Source organism: Macrobrachium rosenbergii, chromosome 27, assembly GCF_040412425.1.
Source record: "Macrobrachium rosenbergii isolate ZJJX-2024 chromosome 27, ASM4041242v1, whole genome shotgun sequence".
In the NCBI taxonomy this organism is placed as follows: domain Eukaryota; kingdom Metazoa; phylum Arthropoda; class Malacostraca; order Decapoda; family Palaemonidae; genus Macrobrachium; species Macrobrachium rosenbergii.
Window position 1 is genome coordinate 25855772 of NC_089767.1, and position 11237 is coordinate 25867008.

Consider the following 11237-nt stretch of genomic DNA (forward strand, 5'->3'; position numbering starts at 1 on the left):
TCTCTACCTTCATTTAGACACTTATTCACGATCTATCAGAGAGCGTCAATAATATTATTTTTCCCTTTATGCGATTTGTAGAAGCAACACGTGATGTGAAGCTGACGCCAGGTGTCAGGAAGGTTCAGTGGCCTACTCTTGTCAAGTAACTGGCTAGGTTTCTGTATTATATATATATATATTATATATATATATATATATATATATATATATATATATATATATATATATATATATATATATATATATATATATATATATATATATATATATATATATATATATATATATATATATATATATATATATATATATATATGTATCTAAAGAGTGATGTTATGTATCGTGAATAAGTTCTTATAAAAGTTTGTGACTGCGAAAACCCTGTAAACCCTCGCTTTTCATTTCATTGTGCAATTACTCCCTACAAGAAGTAAAAATGTAAACAGGCCGTAACATTTACAAGCGAAACAACAGAATTAATGACCAACAATTTATTTAAAAGTTTCCAGGCTTTTCCAGTAATATTTCTGACGTCATTTGTTTACTCAGATTACAGTTTCTCGATGTATGTAGAGTTGTTTGAATACCTCGAAGTGCCAGTGCTTATTTCCGAAACTCGGTTTCGCGGTATAAAGTATTATTTGTGTTTCGATTTTGCGTATTAAGTGATTTTTATTTAGATTTGTGAAGACAATATAGATACCAGCGTACTGATCGAGGATATTTTATTTTATTGTGATCTTCAGTTCATCGGAGGTCGATTCAGAGATGAAGGTAAGGGATCCCGATGCTACATTTACGCGTGTCATGTGTTTATTAGTTAATAAGAAAATTTATTTAATTTTTGAGGTTAAGAAAAGTAAATAATACGCTGTATTAATGTCTCGTCAGATGCGCGGCTCATGAGAATTATATTTGTCCGACTGCATAGGCCTATCCCTCGGAGCATTTTTGAGTATAAGCCTAGTTGTGGTTCCCCCAATCCCCTAACTTAGCCTCTATCAAATAATTATTATTACAGGGGTGGTGATTCCATTGGGAAATGGTTTTATAGTGGTTTTATAATGCTGTACATGCGAAAACGAGCGATTTGGACTAACAGGAGGTGTACAAAAAAAGTAGGTTATGAATCCCTGGGTATGGATTTGTTAGACTTCACGCATATAGGCTAGGCCTAGCCCAATCAGTAATAGTCATGAAACGCATGAATTGTCAAAATATTAAGGCGTGTCAAAGCTAACCTTCCCCAGAGCATCTTGAATCTCAGTGCTAAATTTGAATGCATCTTGAACTTGACCAGGGGCTTCTGTTTTGACCCTGCTAGCCTGGCGTGCCATAGGCCTAAAGCATATCTTTTAGCCTAACTTGGTCAAAGCTAATGAAATGTAGGATTCTGGTTCCTAGGCCAATAAAAGTGCGGAAGAGTTTTGCACAGGAGGCCTAGGCCTATTTTCTGTGGGTTACAACCTGTATCAATGCAACTGTATAGGCTAATTCAATAGAAATGCATCCTAACCTGACTTTCCGCATGTCTAACCTATCCAAAGCTACTGTAACCTGACGTGACTGTGGCCTTTGCCCCCACTATACCCTCCCCCTTCTGGGACATTGCCCATAGCAAAGTGTGTGCACAGGTGTTCTGCAGTACTACCCCTAGGCCTAGCTTACAGGGCTTTAGGTGTTTAATTGATTACCAGTATTTTTTTTTTTTTTTCGTTCTTAAATCTCCTTATGGTTAATTTACTGTTACATAGGTGATCGCTAACAAATGCTGTTACCCACTTTGACCTTTTCTAAGTTGTTTTTGTTTCAGCTTTCACATGAGTGCAGCTCCTGATCAAATATTTTTCCCCAGTGCATTGTTGGTAAGGATGGCTAGCATATTTGAAATGCCTTACTAATTTCATGAGGAAATGTGGGTATGTGAACAATGCTGAAACCTGATTTGTTTTTTTGTTTTAAGTTTCACCAATTAAGTGGGATTTTGGAATGCCATCATTCCTTGAGAATACCGGCTTTTGTTCTTAGTCATGGGTTCTTTGGGGCAGATGTGAAACTCTTGTTCCTTAGATCACGTTGACAGATTTGAATTTCTTTTAATGTGTTATAAATATTTCTGATGCTTATTTCACTAATAAATTAGTAGTGTAAAGAAACTGGAACCCTTTGTATCCTACGGTTATGGATGACCACAGTGAGAAACCATGGTTTTTAAGTACGGTAAAACACAGGGTTAAAGACGTTTATGTTTGTAGTCTAAGATCCCCGTGATACTTCCGTAATTTTCGATCCTATTTAGGTAAAGATTGTTTGAAATTTTTAAAGTGATACCATACAATAGATAGGTAAGGACCTGCTGACCTAGACTTATGTTAGTAGGGAGTTCAAGGTGGCATCTAAGGACCCGTCATCTGTTATTATAGGTTAGGTTAGTTATGGTTGTATTAGGTTGCAACCCTATTAACCTCAATTTACAGTGTAGAGCTTAAGTAAAGTGAGGGCAGGTCAGGTGGTAGGCAAACCCACCCCCAGCCAGGCAAGAACCTGGCACGCTAGCTTAGGTTAGGGCGCAACTCTTATTTATTTTAATATAGGCTATAGTCCCCTAGGTTAGAGTAGGCTGCGGGTCCAAGGGGGTGACCCCCCCCCGTTCCCAGGCCATGCAGGGACCCAGTGCCTTAGGTTAAGTTAGATTTAATTCGTCCTCATATTTCATATGTTTTCCTGCAACCAAAAACCCAGGTTTCACAATAAGTCCTTCCATAATTGTAGGATGTTTGGTGGTGTCCAATATCTCTAAAACTGCTAATTTGATATTGAAATGAACATCAGACATTCAGAGCACACATTAAAATATAAAAATAATTTTTTCAACTATGGAATGCGACTATGATTTGAAGTAAAAATTTACCAGGCCTTGAGCTGTCATGACAGTACAACCTTACCTAACCATAGTAACTGGCGAGCCCTTCAGTGTGGAAACCAGTGCCAGGCATTAGAAAATTGGTTCAGCAGTCAAAGGAGGGTGTACGAGGCCTATAAAAGTCATGTTATGTTGTTGTCAGTAACCTGTATTGTCTAGTTTTGTGGCATTCAAAAGAAAATGCACTCGTTTGTTCCTCTTGTGTCATGCCACGGATTAGGCTAAATTCGTGGTTAAAACAGTGGAAAAATGATGTATTATATTTAGGTTCATTATGGTATATTTCGGCATTTTGGTATTGTTTGGTATATCTGTATGTTGTTACAGTATTAAGATACGATTTGGAAGGTAACTCATAATGAAGCTGATAATTCAAAATAATTTAAATTATTACATGCCCAGTGGTACATTTTATACATTAGGCACTGAGCTTCATCTTGAGAACTTATGTTTTTTATTGACTAAGCTATATGGTTACACCAAACATGCAAATGATAGGATATTCAGTGTTTTTTTTTTTTTTTTTTTTTTTGGGTGGATGGGAACTGTTTACCTGAGGGGTCTGAAAGTACCATTTACATCAACTGGATGCTCAGAAAAAGTCAAAAGGAATTCTGCTTCATGTAGAAGATATTGCACTTACTTGTAAGTTACCCTTCACACTTCATACTGGAATAGGCCAAAATTAAATAATTATTTGCCCATTTATGAGACTGTTGTCCATGTCTGTTAGAAATTAATGTATGATGTAGTAACCATTTTGGTAGACTGAATAAGCCTAGCCTAACTACCAGAGTTATCTGTTCATGTTCTTCCATTACTCATATGCAGTATTCATGGTATCTGATTTTATAGAAAATTTAGAAGGCTGATTACTTAAATTATATAATCGCTCCTATGGCAGACCAGTGCCTATGTATGATTAATCTTTACTGCAAGCTTGAATTGGTCGTTTAAACTTGGTATCGAGCAAGTTAACTGGTGGTAGGTGGGTGAGTTTGGGAAACCCACCCATTCACCTGATGCCGTTAAGCACTTTTTCTTCAGCTGAGGTAAAGTTAAGAAGGCTTGCTGTACAGTGACTGACCATAAGGTTGAAACTTTTCATATTTTTAATGTATTTGTGGGGTTTCTGTATTCTGCTAAACTTGGATTTGTATGTCTGTAGTATCAGTGTAACCAGTTCTGTTGTTCTGCATTGGTGTGTTGGCTGATCTTCCTTTGCTTTGGAGGGGTTTGGCAGTGGTGGAGGAAGGCCAAAATATGTGTGCCAGTTTCCATGAAAGGTACTACAGTACTCTGTGTCCAACACTGAATTTTTTGGCTCCCTCCTACACTGCCCTCTCTCCATACCTTCTATTCATTCTCCTCTGGCTCATGAGGGCAAGTAACCAGCCCACTCTTTCTAATAGTGCTGATCCAGGTGCACGTGCTGAACTATGTCCAGGTGAGACAGGGCAACATTTTCAGGGTTCATGACCTCCTGCCAATGCTGTACTTGCTGCATTTCTAGCTAAGAACTCGACAGCATTGAGCCTCTTGTACTGATTGTCCTGCCTTTGGGAATACCTCTGTGGTATTGAACTGCTTTCTACCTCAACATCTACTGCAGCAGAATAGAATATGATTCATAGATGGAGTAGAGTGAAGAAACTCAAGCATGAATCTTCTTCTTCCATCTCCTCATTGAACTCTTCCTCTTCCTCATCTGCCTTTTCTTCCTTCTGTGGGAAGAAGAGGAGGAGGTCGTGGAAGCCTGAACGCAAGAAGCTCTGTCAGATTTTGAGTGAGCACCTCCCTTCTTTGGAAGTTGGTGACAGCATTCACTCACCCGCCGGTGGGACTTCTGCAGGATATCAAAACAAACCAGACCCACAATGACACCAAATTTGGCCCATGAAGGATGCAGAGCAATAGTCGAGGTTAGTTTATGGGTTATTAGGATAGGGTTTCTACTTGTAATTACTACAACTCCATATCTTTAGAGAGGTTAGGCATCACCTCCCACTGTCGGGAAGGACATGGTGCCATAGGTTAGGTTAGGTAAGGATGTATCCCAGTAATTACAGTATTTTAATGATTTTTTTTGTCATTTTCTCTCTTATTTTTTGTAGGAGTTATACACATGAACCATAAATATACACAAACTGATAGGCATTTCTTGCTATATAAGTGTACTCATGAGGCAGTACATGTATATAGCAAGAAATACTTGTTACTGGATAACCGTATGTGCAAATAATCCCTTTTATTGGATACATGTGGGTAGCAGTTGCCACGAGCAAACTATTTGTTTGATGATATTGTACCCTTGTATACTAAGTAGACTTTTGCAAAATATTGAATGAGGAATCAAAGCTGATGATGGTAATGATGATTATAATGGGCATTCTTTGCTTAGGTTCCAAAGGAAGATGATCTGAATGTGGTAACTAAAGAGGCATTGCACTAAAGTTGGTTGGAATGAAAATATTCAGTATGCTTATTCTCAGCAGGCTGGAGAAAGTAATTCATAAAAAAGCTTAGAAACGAACTAGGTGGTTTTATATTAGGCATGAGTTGCAGAGACCAAATATTTGTGTTAATATATATGAAAAGATAATGGAAATTAACCAAAAATGAAGTGGGTGTAATGTTTGGGGATTTTTCAAATGAATTTTGCAGTAATAGTAGAGTATTACAGGGCTATGATCTTTCACCTTTTTAGAAGAAATAACGATGAAAGGGAGATGAAGATGGCATGGGCATGTCCTTTGCAGAAACCCTGAGAGAATAGGTTGTAACAGGAGTCATCGCATCTCCTGCCCACATGCCATAAAAGTTTTAAAACCAACTTTAAAAAGTTTTGTTATTTTTATGATCCCGCTTTGCAATTTTATTTTTATAGCCTCAGTTTACCGTCCAAGTGCATCAAGTAATTGACCTGTCTATTTGACTCCGCCTTGTTTGTCTTAACTTTTGTGTAGTCTTCCGTGTACTAAGGTTAGAGTTTTTAGGCACTATAATTTTAATGTCTTTGAAGGTAAAGGCTGTAATCTTCTCATATACCTATCGTTTATGGTGGATAGTAATTCGAAATTTTATATGGTAGATCCAGGGCCAAGGTCAGGTAGGTCGTATTTCGAGGTCAGATATTAAATACAAAACAATGTTAAGTACTCTTGCCATTTGACTTAAATACTCCACTAAAATACCCAGTATGCAGAACAGAATAAGACCAAGATTATACTTGGGTTGGGAGTTAAAGGTAAATAGGAATCTGCAAAATTCCGTTTCAGAAGTACATCTTGTTTGTGTGTGTGTGTGTGTGTGTGTGTGTGCGGGCGCGCGCGCGTGTGTTTTTTTAAGGTGTCCAATCAGTTGGAGCATTATAAAATGGTTATTTTGGCTTTGGTTTTAAAAATGCATACTTAGAGATTAGTGTAAAGACAACGCGTTTTCATCTCTTGTTAATGGTCAAAAATTATTTGCTAAAACTTTCCTTAAATATTCTTCCAAAGTTTATTCAAAAAAGTTGTTTATTTCTAAGTCATTAAGGGAGTTGTGACCTTTGATCTCTGTAAATCTGGTGGGAGGTGGCTGTACTGGTGCTCTTGTGCCACGTGAGAGGAGAAGAGGTTAAAAATAACTGTACCTGAATGTCAGCAAATACTGATTTTAATTCAGATGGCTCTGGTCATAAGGATATATCGAATTTTGCTTAAAACAGGTATAGTTTAAAGACAAACCAGAACCAGGCTTTCATAGGACGTTTGATTCTTTGTAGCATCTGGGAAGCTTTGATAAATACTAACAGAACTCGTTTAATGGTGAGATGTTCCTGCTACCTAAAAATTATAGTTCGTTAAGGTGTCTGATGTTTGCTACTAATGCTTGCTAGTAAGATGTTTTTCCTAAAGGCAGTCGTTTAGCGAACCACATGTAATGCAGCTGTAAAACGGAAAAACTGTTAATGGCTCAAAATTCGACAATTTTCAGCCATAAGTACTCTTTAATATTGAATTCACTTTACCTTAGGAATAGCTTAAACCAAAGGGAACTATAAAGCAAATCTGCAAAGAAACAAAGAAACCACAGAATCAGAACCAAGTACATCAGCCAGGAAAAACTACACAATTTTCCCAGTGGCTAAAAAAGAAACAAGAAAACAAGATTATTGCCTTTATTAGTGTCTGCCACGAATCTTTAAAGAGACCGCCATTATTTTTTGGCTTCCTGAGATGAGATTGACCTGACGTGGTAGCTTTTTTGTCAGCGTTTTTAGGTAACAAAAGCCGCGCCAGTACAGTTACCAGAAACATGGGAAAAATTCTGTATATTGCTCCGATATATAACAAGACCTTATATTTTGTTTGTTAAGCGTCAGAAATGAATTGTATGGACACCTAGACTCAAGGTGATTAATTGTTTGTTTTTCATGTATAGTAATAGAGAAAACCAGTAAAAATCGGACGTTTTTTGTAAAAAAGTAAGGTAGGTCTAAGTCTGATACTTAGCTTATTGAATGACCAGTGACTTTAGGGTAGGTGTTTCATATACATACATACATATATATATATATATATATATATATATATATATATATATATATATATATATATATATATATATATATATATATATATATATATATATATATATATATATATATATATATATTTATATATTTATATATATATATATATATACATATATATATACATATACATACATACACACATAATTTCTGAGTAGCCTATATATTGTTTAATTATTTATATATCTCGTTGCTGTTTAATCGCGTAATCTTCAGAATTACCTTCCTTTAGTAGTGATAAACTCATGTCATGTTTTAAGACTGACTGCGTCATGAATTTTGTTTTCATATGTAAATAATTTTGTCTCAGAACAAGAATTTCAGCGAAAGCAGACGGCCTTTGCAACATTTACAGGAGTAAGCTGCCTTTGATTCAAGGTTTTAAAGATTTAAGACTTGACATCCTTAAGCTTAGCCATTGACAGATTTACATACTTCAGAACCTTGATTACTTCTAGGTTTTTGTGCAGAAAGATTTAAATGTAGTTTATAAGAAATATATTAGAGCTGCAGCCCCGTAGGGGGTAGCGCTGTCAGTGCACCTCATGTGATGCACTGTAGGCATTACTTTGGGTCTTTGCAGAGCCCCTTCTTCCCATAGCTGCAACATCTTTCATTCCATCTTTTCTTTCTTCCATCTTAAGTTCCACCCTCTCCTGTTACATCTTCCAAACCACCTTACTGTCAATTTCCCATAGAGGGATGAGTGACCTCATAGGTGGTAGTACTTGGCCCTTTGGCCTAAATTTTTTATTCCAATTAGCCTATATTAGAACGTCAGAGGATACACTAATTAGTAGCAGATTTGTTACTCGCAAGTACCGTTGGGATTTGTCAAATCCTGGCTTTCCACTGGGGGAGAAAATACTGATAAACTTGCTAAAGGGCGAATCTCCCCAAACTAATGAGGGAGATAAATAAAAAGATATAATGGACGGACTCTGGCGCCGCAACGTGATGTTAAGCACGTCATTGGACCTTATGATTATGAGGTTACCATGTGAAGGGTGTTATTTTCGGCCGAGGAACGCTACCTTGAACGGTGGGCTGGATTTTTTTTTTTTTATTAAAAATAGATGGTCTATAGAATTATCTTAGGGACCTGGATATAATTTTTTTGTCATATTTGCTCTTTCACATATGGAGATCATATACTGTACAATATATATATATATATATATATATATATATATATATATATATATATATATATATATATATATATATATATATATATATATATATATATTTATTTATATTTATATATATATTATATATATTTATATATCTATATATGTATTATATATAGACACATATATGTCTATATTTATGGTAGTATACATGTGTATGCACGTGATTATATGAGAATAAAGTATTTAAGCTAAATGAGAAGGTCAGAAAGTCTAGTAGTTATTGGCGAAATGGGAGGCGAATGTGTTGTGAATGTGTGTGTAGCCTACATGTCAAGGAGTGGGGTGAGCTGGGCAGTATTTATAAGGGGTAACGACAAACTGCTATAAACTTTAGGTTTTTTGCACGAGATCTTCCTCCATAAATCATTTGATAAAAGGTACATGATGAAGCGTTCTCTCTCTCTCTCTCTCTCTCTCTCTCTCTCTCTCTCTGTATATTTACTTATTGAAGATAGGGTCTGTAGGTCCCTCCACTTTATAGCTGGCACGTACGGTATAATGGCAGTTATCAAAGGAACTTTGACTTATCGGTACTCAAGTTAATATAGGGTGAATTTTGTTGGAGAGAAGCATCATAGTATAGTTATGAAGTATAATTTTGTCGTTATATATACACCTCACTGCTACCGATTTCTAACACACACACAAACAAACATATAGCCTATATATATATATATATATATATATATATATATATATATATATATATATATATATATATAGATATAATGCTTTTATGTATATTTATTTATATATATATATATATATTTATATATATATATATATATATATATATATATATATATATATTAATGCTTTTGTAGCCTATGAGTATATATATATATATTATATTATGCGTGTGTATGAAAACGAAAAAGCAGCAGTAAGGCATGAGCCAATGATAGAATGAATATGCCACAACGCAGCTCCTGTAAACAACCATGTACCGGGCAGTTTGTCTCTGTGATGGGGCGCCAGGCATCTCAGCCTAAATGTCTATAGCAGAAAACCTCAGTGGAAGGACTCTTCTGTGCCACAATCATCATAGGCAAAAAGAAAAAAAAAAAAAAAGCCTGTTGCAAAAGGGAGAAAAATTTAATCCGTAGCACGGGGCCAAAGTCAAGAACACAAATATTTACGCGAATTTGATGTTTTTATGGTAAACCAAATATCAGGGCAATAAACAAATGACTAGAAGCTACAAACTGCTTATCCAAATGGCATGTATTTTTTTTCGCTTTGGGTTTCATGAGGATTCGGAAGACAGGCCGGAAAAAGAATGGATTGTGGATGTTTTCGGATGAGTTTGTGTGTGTTCGCAGAGAGAGAGAGAGAGAGAGAGAGAGAGAGAGAGAGAGAGAGAGAGAGAGAGAGAGAGAGAGAGATAACTAGGTTGCTGTGTACTGAGACTACGATCGATGAAATATCTTTGCCTTCACACCCCCACCCATCCCGTATGTTTTTTTTATCAACTTATGGCGGCATTCCTTGCATGTGAATACACTTCCATGGCTTCTTGCTAACAATATCTTTGTAAAAATATCTTGCAATATGATGTGACAAGCAGTGGGCAGTAGTTCAAATGGGATATACGTTTATTCATAACCCGAACAGTAATCTTGTACGGGCGTCGAGAATTTAATAATCCTGATGGGTTCCGGCGCTTGTTCTTCAAGACCTAAACTTCATAATCATTCAGTCAAGAATTTACGTATGAGTCTGTAATTTTACATGGACGAACATCTATTTCCCGTTCAGCTGTAAAAGAGCTTTTGACAGTTTAAATTCATTGTGTGCGAGCGGATTTGATGAGAAGAGTTTCAGAAGCGATATCAACCGGTGTATATCGGTTGAAGTCTTTCTCAGTTAAATTAGTCCGTTGCAACATAAAAAGATGAAAATTTGTTTAATAAAGTCCCGTAGTTAATTAAGAGTAACCCACATGTTCAGTGCTCTTTAATGGGGCTAGTGCCATCAGTGCACTTCACGCGGCGAACTGTAAGCATTATTTGAAGTTCTTTGCAGTGTCCCTTCGGTCCCTGGCTGCAACCCCTTTCACTCCCTTTACTTTCCTTCCGTTCAGATTCTCTTCCATCTTACTTTGCACCTTCTCCTAACGATTGTTTCATAGTGCAACTGTGAGGTTTTCCTCCTGCTACACCTGTAAAACCTTTATTCTGTCAATTTTCCTTTCATCGCTGAATGACCTCCTGGGTCTCAGCGCTTTGCCTTTGGCCCAAATTTTATATATTTCATATATCCACAACGGAAGAAGCAGATAAAAACGAAAAGAATGTCCCAGATATTCTAGAAAATGACTGATTCATATGATCTCTTCACTGGACGATAATCGATTTTCCGGTAACATTTTTCGTAAGCCAAGCTAAGTAGGCTATACAACAAATCATAGTAAAACACACCATATACACACGTATAGGCTATATATAGATAAATATATGTATGTACACACACACACACATTATATATATATATATATATATATATATATATATATATATATATATATATATATATATATATA

At 36.1% G+C, this 11237-nt stretch overlaps 1 long non-coding RNA gene across 3 annotated transcripts in view; it reads left to right on the forward strand.

Moving 5' to 3' along the window:
- Window positions 1-546: 546 nt before the first annotated feature.
- Window positions 547-11237, forward strand: part of LOC136853506 (uncharacterized) — a 648606-nt gene continuing 637915 nt past the window's right edge. For 2 of the 3 annotated variants that reach the window (XR_010857484.1, XR_010857482.1), the window contains exon 1: window positions 547-777. This is a non-coding gene — a long non-coding RNA (uncharacterized lncRNA). The remainder of the gene's footprint in view (window positions 778-11237) is intronic. The other variant, XR_010857483.1, reaches the window with a different exon arrangement.